The 12074-nt window shown below is 38.5% G+C and overlaps 1 long non-coding RNA gene across 17 annotated transcripts in view; it reads right to left on the bottom strand.

The window, feature by feature from the left end:
* The window catches only part of LOC104137987 (uncharacterized), a 235779-nt gene that overhangs the window by 96466 nt on the left and 127239 nt on the right, over positions 1-12074 (bottom strand). The window lies entirely within an intron of this gene.

Raw genomic sequence — 12074 nt, 5'->3', positions numbered from 1 at the left:
TAGTGCAAGAAGCAGAACGTCATCTCATCCACCTGGAAATGAAGAGGAAAAGGATGCCCAGGCCTTCCCTGAATGGGGTCTGTGGTTTCAGAATTGATCCTGTCCTAGGTTGATCCATCACATTCGTTCCTCCTCTGAGAATGCTGCAGACCCCCAATGGGAAACCCCCCCCTTAAGATGCAGACCCCCCCCCTTAAGAAAAACATGGACTGACAGATGAGAGAGATCTCTTTTATGTACCCTGCAATCTTTTTGTTTTTTTCTGGGATAGTTATTCCCTCATGCTATTTTTACAAATTTGCGAAAATATGCAGTGCCTTGAATTGTCTACAGTTCTGTAACAGCCTAAAGCAATGCATCCAACTCCTGTAATTTGAGCTAAAGGGAGACAAAAAAATTATAATCTATGGTGCTTATTCTATGTGAGATACAGACCGCTAGATACAGCCTTGCTAACATTAGAAAATGCCCAACTGGTGGATTTCTGCTGCAGTATGCTAACTAACATAATTAGGGGAGCCCTGTTCGGTCATATAGTGAGTGTACTTATATCCTCTCTATTACTTAAGTGTGAGACAAACATATTTCTGAGATGTAGGAAATATTATAAGCTGTAAATTAAAAGTGGGATATTCTTTAACCTTGAGGGCAGAAAATGACTTGCTCAAGTTAGAAGTTTATGTCTGCATCAGAGTCCCAGGTGCTAACCAACTTCCCTCTACATACTGACTAAATGTCAGTATGAGGCAGAATAGGAAGGGAACTTTTACACTCCTTACACCAGCAGTGCAGGTACGTGGTCCAGAGAAGCACATCTTCTAACACAGCATACTTGATAGGAAACATGTCAGCTCAGCTTCTATGTCCTTATCAGTCATTTCTAACTAACTTTCTTATCATAGCTACTTCTTCATATCGCTTCTGATTGCTGTAAAATTACGGTCTATAGGCAAACAGCTCAAATTTTTAAACTCACAATTTCATGCATTTCTAATTTATTGTCTCACTTTAAATCTCCATTATAATGGGAATAGGAAAAAAAAATCCAAAACCTCTGCATGCTTATTCACCAAGCAGTTTTCTTAGGTTCTTAGAGGTCTAATTACGATATGAAAACATGATTTGCAACTTTGTAGATGATACTAAATTGAAAGAGAATAAAAACAAATGAGGAATAATTAGGTAGTGCAGCCAGATATAAAGGGATTCAGATCATTTTATATTTCAGGAATAATAAATGGAAAATGCAAGGCCGTACAAATAAATTGAGCATAATTAGTCTTACAGCACAACATAAAAAGTGGGACTCTGTTTAGAAGGAAAAGAGGCTACAACATACCAAGTGAAATCAAGTCTGACCTTAGAGTGCGACATTCACATCTAAGGTCCCCTTACTTATACTGATTGCCAGTGACCTCAGTGGTACTCTGCTAGAAAAAAGATAGCACTCAGTGCCAGCGAGAAAATCACCATCCAGCCTCTGGGAAAGCAAAGGCTAAATGTGGTATAGTCTAAGAAGGACAATTTCTTCTGCAGTTATTTCAATGGAGAGTATTGCCCAAATGCTGGACCACAGCCTGGATTCCATCTGCAGGACATTTCTGCTCAAGTCATTGTCTTTCTCTAAAGGAGACAAGGAACTGAGGTTCTTGAGCCACAAATTACTGGGAGCCAGGAGAACTTACCAAGGAAGAACAAGCATTGGTTTCTTTTGTTTTAGCATACTGACACACCAGGCATCTGCTGCTGGTTATGGTCAGAGACAGACTACCTGACCAGAACAAACTTTAGGCTGATCAGGAACATCCATTCTTGGTATCCTTACATTATTATCCTTAATATATTGAGACCTGGAGTTAGAACTAGTTTTCCAAGAGTCCAACCTGGGAGGCTCTAGAAAAGCCAACAGTAGGCATGATGGTGGGAAAATGCCTTGCTGGCTTTAAGATGACACTTGATTAACACAAAAGGCTATATGCTGAGATACCAAGCATAGGAAGGGGCATTACCCTAAGAAGACAGCGCTATTTCCTGTGCTGCCATGAACTGAAATGCTAAGCACTCTGTATATCGCCGCCTGCGTCTCTGCTCTTGACTGAATCATAGTCTGACAAAAATGCACTCCCTTTTCCGTATGTATCGGCACATTAATTTTCGTCTGTATGAATAGGAGGGCCTTCTACAATTACCCAAGAGAAATATACAGCTTTTCACAGCAGATGTGGGCAAGAGTCTGTTTTCTCTGGAAGAGCTGAAGCTTTGTTCGGAAAACTGAAATATTTTAAATTGTCTGTTCACTTGCAAGTTAGGAAAAAGAAGGGAAACAGACAAATGCATGAGGGAATTAAGGTCACTGCTGGAGAATTAGTACTGCAAGGGATTACCAACAACATAATATTATTACTGAAAACAAAATTAAATAGATATCTCTGAAATAATGAGCTTTAAGATCCACCATTAGTCCACGCAATTTGAAAAGTATTAGGCTGATCTGTTTGCCTGTGTAGAGATTCCATTAAGGGAGAAAAGATTTATGTTCATAGGTCTCCTCATGGTAAAGTTTTAGCTTGTTTAAAAACAGCAAATTAGTGACAAAAACTGTCTTGCTGTGGCATTTATACATTTCTTTCTCGTGATCTTTACCGTGGAATAGGTCTGAATTATCAGCCATCTGTCAAAGTATGCAAATGAAAGGAATTTGAAATCCTCCAAATAGAATGAATTGTATTTCAGCATTGAATGCTTGTGTAATTTATGGCAGAGTGAACATAATTTCTATATATGGCTTTGCCTAGTGTGGGTAGTTCATTTTACATTTGAAATTCAACTCTATTAGCTGATTAATTGATTCATTTTCATAAACACTCTAAAATTTACAATAAGAACAATGCTCTGCTATACGATATTGTTTTAGGGCTGTACCAGAATTAACTATGAATATTTACCTCCAATAAAAGCCAGTAGGACCAACAATAAATAATGAAAACATGATCGTTTATCATTTCTTTTCACAGTCCCCACAGTTATGTGAGATTCAGCCAAATTTTAAATCTGTTAAATCATCTTCTTAAAATATAGAAAAGTATGATCTCACTGTTTTCTTTGTTCTACGTCCCTCCCTCCCTCCTTCCCAACCTCACTAACTGTATGGGCATCATTCCAGTTCTGTCTCCAGGCATGAGGTACTGAATAAGTTTTCAAACAAGAGCTTTGATAGCCAATGTCCACAATCCTCATTAGAAGAGCTGAATTCCAATGTTTCCAGTGAAGATGGATCATTCTTTGTTTCCAAAAAGAAAAATAAATTAATTCAAAAACCTCAAGCATACATTCCAAAGTCAAGTCAAACTGGCTTCCAGAGCAAAGACCTAGCTGAAATGCTTTGTGACTGTATTCTCAGTAACTGCTCTTGAGGACTGCAGTCCAATTTCCAGAAGTCCCAGTGGGTCAAATATTGCAGCTGCTTTAACAATCAGGTTCCTGGATCGCAGTGTTGCAGAAAAAAGTCTCCTTCCTGTGAGCCTGTCAACAACAAAAGCCCTAGAGAAACTACTTTACCCTGAGTAGCAGCCAACACTAACATATCTGAGGGATGAACACACCTTCCCCTTAAACCCGCCCAGACTCCCATTTTTCTGTGCTCCTGTGTTGTGTCATGTTAGACTCTGAGGGAGGCAGAAACAGGCAGCGAAGGCAGAACTGCCCTCCAAACAGCATTTGCAGTGTGACGCAGCCACACAGAGAATATACCACAGAAAATCTCCCACCAGACTCATAAGATACACGTGAAACAGTCCTCAGTTTGCCTCTCAGCTATTTGGAGACATGTCATTAGAAATCACAGCTACTGGAAGTCGCTCTACATCGGCCAGAAATCAAGTGCCATGGAGCCTGTACTGCAAACAGCGTGTCACCTCAGGCTAGATTGCACCTCTGTCAGGACTCTTTGCATCAAATACGTAGACTGCGGCAGCAGCCAGAAGCCGAAAGGCCAGGCCCCCTTGCATTCGGCGCTGGTGACTCACTGCCCTAGCCCGGCAGCAAGAAACCGGAAATCATGCTGCCTCTCCACTAAATCCAGGCTGTACCCTCCTCACACCTTTCCACGGAGCGCATCGCACTTCTCTTCATGTATGCTGGACACAAGAGCTTTCACCATCACGTACAAGACGCAGAGGTTAGTTTTTGTGGCTGATTTGCTCCGTTTGACTATGCAATGTTATCAGCAGGCTGGACAGTGTTTGCACGACTCAGAGAGCTTCATGTGTGACTTTTGCAATGGAATTAATCTCATCAGTCTCAAATGCTGCTTAGTGCTGTATCTCGTGTTCTTTTCAGCAGAAGAAATTCAAAGTTATAGAGTATTTTTTGGCTCCTTCAGGTTTTCTCAGACAAAGAATTAAACCTGCCATTTATTCCAAGACACTCTTCATTTGATTTTGGTAGTGATAAACGCACGCCTCCTTAATTTTTTGTTTATTTGACAAAAGCATCTACATATAAATAAAAACTATGAAAAGGTTAAAAAAAGCCTGACTTGCTCAACAGACTTCTGAAATCCTAAAGGATTCAGCAAAAATAGAATGAAGTACTTAGATCTTCAAAAAGCATTTAGCCAAGCACTTCATCAAAGGTTAAAGTGCAGAAACACGAAATAAGTGAAAAGTTGGCTCACTGGACTGCAAATTGGCTGAAGAGAGGAAGTGAGTTTCAAGCGCAAAAGAATTTATAAGGGGCTGTGGTAGAGATCAGCAGTAGATCTTCAGCCTTTCAATATTGTATTAATGATGGCACCAAAAGTAAGTTTCTGCTGTCTGCTCCTGATAGTAAATTCTGGTTAACAGTAAACAAGGAACAATACAATCAGGAGCAGAAAATTTTAAATTATGTATGCAGTGCAGTGCTGATAAAAAGGAACGTATACGAAAGCAACAAAAGGTCAAGCAAGAGATTGTTATCCAATAGAAAAGTGTTGCAGAGTAACAAGGAAAAGACTTCTATTTCACAAAAAGAAATCTATAGCCAATTCAACTCAAAGTGCAGCTCCAATGAGTAAGACAAGCTGAATTGCCTGAGAATTAGGCTCAGCTCTCAGAAAAGTGTTTCCTAGACATATTTGGGGCATCAGGAGCATTTAATCTAAATTAAATTGAATTCAGTACTTCTGTAAAGAGTGAAGGCATGTGTATATGTATGTGTAGGCACACCTTTACATGGTATCAGTTACATCCCATCTACAGTGTCCTGCTGGACAGCCCTACAGCGTCTGCGCTTTTTCTTGAATGTTCCCAGGCGGTCTCCACTCTCATGAATCCACATTCACTGCAGAGTGTGCTGCCTCACCAGCACTAGGTCCTCCATCTGGCCAGAAAAGACTCAGAAGCCACAGCCACCTCCTTCCCTGTGTCATCATAGAGCCACCTGCAGAGGCTGCACCAGTAGAAAGGTAATCAAACACAAGCATTAGTAGCCGAACTTTAGAAATAGGATTGTGGGATTTTTTTCAAAGATTCTCCAATTTTTCTTCCAAGCCCTACATTTTGCTGTAAAATCTGTGGACTTGCTGAAAGGAGGCACGCTCACGTCCTCTTCACACACAGTGGGCTAGCTTGTCATTCCACTTATTGCCTATTTGTTGATGCCTTAGTGAAGTCTTATATGAAGAATAATTTTTTAAATTACTTTTTCAGTACTTTAAAAAAGAAAAGAAAATCAAACAAAAGAAACCTTGCAATTTATGTTTTCACATTATTTTTGCTCTGCATGTGCCTGAAATGGGCTGTTCTATTACTCCCTACGGTACTGTATCTCTAGACTCTCTTCTTCCACTGTTAACCACACAAAGTTCTTGAGCGGTAAATTAGCTAAAGTACATAGAGATGCAACAAGTTGCCGTATCCTTTCCCAGGACGCTAGTTCTCTCCTTATCAGATCCCAACACCATTTATCGGAAGCTCTGCAGCTCTTTTTGTCTTCCTCAGTTTGAAAAAGTAGAGAAAAATATATCCAGTGTAAGAATTATACTTATACTCTGTCTGTAATCTTCCTCATTCTGAGCTCAAGTAAAATTGGCTAGGAATGCAGATAATCACTCAAACAGGAAGGTAAGAACCTGTGTGTGAGATTTCACATTGGCATTGAGTTATTTTGGTTGGAGAAACTATGGGCTGCTATAACTTCAGTGTGACCAAAGGATTTTGGAGAACCTCTTGAAGAAGATGCCTAATGAAATCTAATTTAAGCATAACATAAATGGAGAGGAAAATCTACACTACCAAGAAGAAAACTGCTCTCCTGTGGTCCTAAATGGCAAAATATGCAAATTGCACCACTGAGCTAACAGGTACTGCAGTGGCTAAATCTTTGCACAGATTCTGATGAATTTCCTCATTGCAAAAGGAACTTAAGCAAAAAAAAGTCATAAAAGATCTTTCTAGGAACCAGTTTTAGTGGTGCAGTTTACAAAGACAGTAGCACTGTGTTTTGAAAAGATTCCTTGTTCCTTGTTCTTTGCAGTCAAGTCACAGTTGTTTTTCCCATAAAATATGATTTGTGTCAGAAAAATGGAAGACTTTTTAAAATATATAATGCTGTGCCTATATTAAATGTCTAGGCATAAAAAGAAAGACAGCAAGACAGAAAATGCCGTTTCTTAAAGACATCAGCTGTTTAAGAAAATATACAATGGAATAATAACCATAAAGAATATCTTTCAATAAATTTTCAAAATGATAGCCTTTTGATTGCTCCTGCTTCTGAAAATCATTATTATCTAAATAAACACAATTCTCGTTGAAAACCAAACTGTCCTTATAGCAGCATTATTTTCCTGTCAAGCAACAGATTGCACAGCCGTGTAATTGCAATGTCACCAGAGTTCTCTAGATGCTTCATTACCAATGGTTTCCAGTTATTCTGGTGCCACTTTCTGTTTAAAAACAATGATGTGATTTGGGAATTAGCAGTGTTCATAACTGAAGTCCTTAATGAGAAAAAAAATCAGCAGGGAAAGAATATTTCCCCAGATAATTTTAGGAAGGGCATCTCCAGAGGGATGTAGTACAAAGAAAGACAAAGCAGAAGCTGAGCAGAAATATTCTTGTTTCACTTTGCATATATATTTTCCAGACATCAGTCTGAGATCATTCACACTAACAGCAGTGGCAAATAGCTGGAGAGATTAAGTGATTTCATCTTGATAGATAGTGTTTTGTAAGGATGGACGTTAGCAAGATCTTTGATACCCCTATGGCTTATAACAAGGGTTTTCAGTTTGCCTACCTAACGACAAATCTCAGAACAATTAACACCAGAATTCCAGGAAACTGTGGACTCCGGTTTTGTGCAAGGCATTTTCAACACAAGTAACATGAGCGTTTCGTACCAGGAGTGTGGAGGCTCTGGAATACTGAAGTGCCATGGAAATTCCCCAGGACCAGATCTCGGGCTGTGATCTGAAAGTCAGCACTCATCTTCCCATGTGTCACACAATAATGGAGAGCAGAGGTGAAAATAAAAGCCGTTATAGGCTTTTTGGTTCAGACCCTACCACACAACACCATTCTTTCAATGGGAAATTTTCTTAATCCTTTCTCAAAGCTAGGTTTACATCTCTCCAAGGAGGGGTTATACCTCTTTCTTTATGCTCAGCTCTCTTCACTAAGTTTGACTGATATCTGACCATCTAGTATTTCAAGTAATCTCCAACAGCAGAGTAGAGATACAATGGTTTTGATGCCAGCTTTATTTTGGCCAGAACTAGACTCTTACTTTCCACTGAATCCTTTATTACAAGCAAAACTTGAAGGTCTTGAATCCTTTATTACAAGCAAGACTTACATAAAAATGAATAAATTTAAAGTGGAAGTGCAAAACTGAAAACGTAAGAAAACTGTGAGGCGATAAATGAGACAATACATCACTAAGATTCCCAGTTTCTTTCTGATGTGTCCCGGAATGATGTCTCTCAAAATTTGCTGTCTGACTGTCCTCCTCACAGTCTGGCTCCACAGATAATCAACTCTTTTGCTTTTTTCCCCAACAGTACTTTCTATATGTAGGGATTCAGTGGGCCAGGTCTCTAAACACTAAGAAAGGGAGAGACATTCATCTACTGCACTAAATAACTCCCCGTGTTCTTCATGTTTGGAGCCTCTAAATACTACAATTTATATATGTCTCCAAAACGAGTGTTTGTGTCAAGCTGTGTTCTTCAGGTCTTCATCATGTATCTCCTTCCATTGTTAATACCTTTCTTGCCAACAAGATCTGTCTCTAATACTTTATTCAAATGGAAAATTGGTCCTGGTCACTTATAAATTGCTTTCCATAACCAGTTACAGAAAAACAATATAAAGTTGAATTAAAAACTTGCCTTTCATGTAACTATGCAAACTAGGAAAATATAAATAAAAGAAGCAGTAGTTTAAACATAATGAGCAGCAAAAGATCGTTAAAGTAAGTGGAATACACTTGAGGTACTCAGCTGACTCTAAGGTTAGGAAAAACTAACGCACAAGACTACAGCTACAGGCAGAACATCCCCCAAATACTGACAAACATTACATATATCTGAAAATAGTGACCATTTTTATGCTACATCTACTCCACACGGTTTGACAGATAAAATTAACCTACAACACTAAGCAAATAAAGTCAGTGTGTGCCGGTCTGAACGCAGACTTTCTGTTCCACTGGAAAATATCAGATTTGTTTTCCTTCTGAATAGGGACAAAAGGAAAAGCTGAATTTTATTCTGTAAAGAAATTAAATAAAAGTAATTGATTTAATTTGAATTTGAATTTAAAATTGATTTGATTTGAATTTTAAAAAATAATTTTTTTTCTGATTTTGATTTAATATTATGTTCATTTAGGATTATAAATTGTCAAAATTAGAAGTATTTTTAAATGAGAAACTGAAACATTTCATTATGGATACACGTGAAATATACATTTTCATCAATTTTTCTAATTGGATTTTATTAAATGTTTTACACAAAGTTTCACTCTTCACAAATAGAAAAGCTTTTTCCAGTGAAAAACTTGTGTGGAAAACTCTCCAGTTCTAACTTCCAGAACCGAGGGAATAATGTTACAAATGTTGCAGCCAGGTCTTTATTCTGGAATCAGTTTGGGGAATTAATGGTCATGAAGTGTCCCTGGTTATGCCCAGTTTTGTATCAAACAGCTAAAACAGTAAAAAAAAAAAAATCACTTTCAGCAAGTGATAAACCAAGGAGTGCCTCAAAAATAAAGGCTATCCAGTAATTCTGTATCATTCATAAATAATTAGTCCAAATACACTTAGAGATGAAGCTGATGATAATTAGAATATTTATTATGCAGACAGTGTATTACATGCACAGAACCACCCAATATTTAATTATGACCCAGAGAAACAAAGGAAATAATAGTCATAGACTGCTGCAGAACACTGTTGTGAGCAGTCAAAACTGTCAGGCACAATACAATGTTTAACATATTGATAAATGAGCTCACAGGTGAGGAAGCTAAGGAGAATGGATTGGGGGTTTCTGCAGGGGTGAAGAGGGGAGAGAGGTTAGCTCCAGAGGATTCACCATGAGCCAGTTTTTCTTTATCAGCTGTAGGACAAATCCTGACAACCTTGCTATTTTAGAGGATGGATACACAATGTGCTTAATAGTTACTGGTCAATAGGACACCTCCTTTAGAAGGCAAAGAAATGTTACATCAGGAGACTAAGTTTTTCCAAGCCAAGCTCCAACACAGGACGACAGAACCAGATGTGCTCAGCCCCTGAGACCAAGAGTTCTTATGCAAAGAAACAGTCTTACCTCAGGTTTCAATTTTTATTTGAATTATAAGCAGAAAGAATATTTAATTCTTCATCTATTCATTCTATGCACTCTGTATGCTCATACACACAGACTGTGCAGATTATTGAGACAGACTAATGCCTCTCTCCACCGAAATTACTGTAATTGCAAAGCCATTTTGCAAATGACAGTGCAAGTATCAACTCGTATAATTCCAGAAAATTAATGCCCCAAATGAAATGCAGCCTTAGAGCCAAGGGATTACATTTTATACTTCAGTTTTTCATTCTTAGTTTATATATATTTTTTGCTATCTTGTTACTATATATTGTTACTATTTATATAGTATACAGTCTGATATATAGTCTGTATACAGTCTAGAGAGAGTCTGATGTGCAAGACTTCTGCAGCATGACTGGTAAAATTTCTCCATTCCCCCCCCCCCCCCTGTTTTTCAGTATAAGGACAGTGCAATCATTTGGCAGCCTTTAAAAGAGAAAAGGCAAGCTTTGGATTTCAGAATCAGCTAGCATGAATGCCAAGAGCTACTGAACAGCAAAACTCAACTGGCAGGGTTCACGTCAAGATCAGAGACATGCAGCAAGGACAGGTTGTCTCACCTAACCTGAGACATCAGAGGTTAGGCCTGGCCTTTATGTGTCCTGCCTCCCTTTGGGAAAAGGGGATGGGAATACCACCCGCAGCTCCCGGCAGCCATTTACTCCATCTCACGCTTCTTTATGAGGATGAGAGAAATTCCCCAGCAGAGGTGCGTTCTCTCTCCACAGTGAAAGGCAGAGGCCAAATCACTAGCACAGACTGATTTTTGGAAGGCTTAAGTTAAATAGACGGATCTCACCCGAAAGACTGAATCTCTGAGCAGGAGGGACAAGATAGAAAAGCTTCAGAAGACATTACCGGAAGAACAATATAGATGGAAGGTCAGGGTGACAGGAACAGTAACTAAACTTACCTTCTTCTTATCTCCTTACCCTTTCCTACAATTTTCTTTGGCTATTCTCTTTATGATATGTTGACACACTTCAGTTTTTGAGACATATAGAACTGCCTCATACTATTTATGATATTAGTAAATTGTTATTATTTACTACTAATAATAAATAATTATTTTTCAGCTAGGAGTTTTTATATGCCTCTCATTGTATTAGACTGTACAAACATCGAACAGAAATGGCAAAATCTTTCCTCAGACAGACCCTTGGAGGCTCCCCAGTTCACAGGGAGCTCAACACAGAATTTAGCCATTAGGAAGAAAACATCCATAATACATTAAACAAACTACAAGACTGTTCTGAAGCAACTGGATCTAAGCTGGGGAAGACTAGGGAGCCTTTATACCTCAAACATGTTCTGAACTTCAGCACATTTTGATCTGTGACTTACACAACGCAGATAAAGAACATTCACTCCTTGTTCCTATGACACTTAGTATACGCTGCTCTTCCAGGCAATGACATCAATTTTAATTTATTATCTGCTTTCTGAGCAAATCGATCTTTCCTCTGCTTTAAGGCTACTGTAGCTACTTTTGATGTTTGATGTTTGAGTCATCATAGGGTTTTAATTGTCATACTAATTGTGGTAACTCGTGTCCAGGGTTGTCTTTTTACTGAATTTTGGCTCCAGGCCAATCTAATAAATAAATGAAGTTAGCTCTCTCCTTGCAATTACCTGGTTGCAGGATTTCTAAAATCACTTTGCAGAAACTCCGGTTGCTAATATTTTAAAAATCTTCATGATCATTTGAAGAGCCAAAGACCCTGTTCAGGGCTCATCCATTATTAGCTGAAATTTAAAGCTAGGAAACAGATGTTGTCATGGAATCTACCAATTCCTTTTTCTGGCTGAACTTCTTGATAGAAAACATGGGAACACTATAGTCCAAAAGGAATTGCAAGGACAAAGTTAAAAGCAAATGAAGAAAAGACAGAAGAGAGTCATAAGCTCTCTTTGCTACTTTGCTACTACTGGAAAACAAAACTATGTCCTCCCACTTCAGTAATAATTTCCACTATCTTCTTATCTGCTTACACTTTTCTACAGTTTCCTTTGCATGCCGTTACATTAGCGTTTTCATTAAGAACAAAGTGGATCCTCTTACTGTCCCCTTTTACTGTGCTTTGATTCACATCACAGAGTGGTCTCAGAGCGCTTGAACTAGATTCATGCTTTTTTAGATGATAACTGGATAAGAAGGACTGCAAACAGTGGGAGACAGGATTAGAATGCAAGAAGTTCCTGACAAACTGGAAAA

This window comes from Struthio camelus, chromosome 1 (assembly GCF_040807025.1).
Source record: "Struthio camelus isolate bStrCam1 chromosome 1, bStrCam1.hap1, whole genome shotgun sequence".
Classification (NCBI taxonomy): domain Eukaryota; kingdom Metazoa; phylum Chordata; class Aves; order Struthioniformes; family Struthionidae; genus Struthio; species Struthio camelus.
The sequence above is the reverse complement of the archived record's forward strand: the minus strand, read 5'-3'. Positions and strand labels throughout refer to the sequence as shown.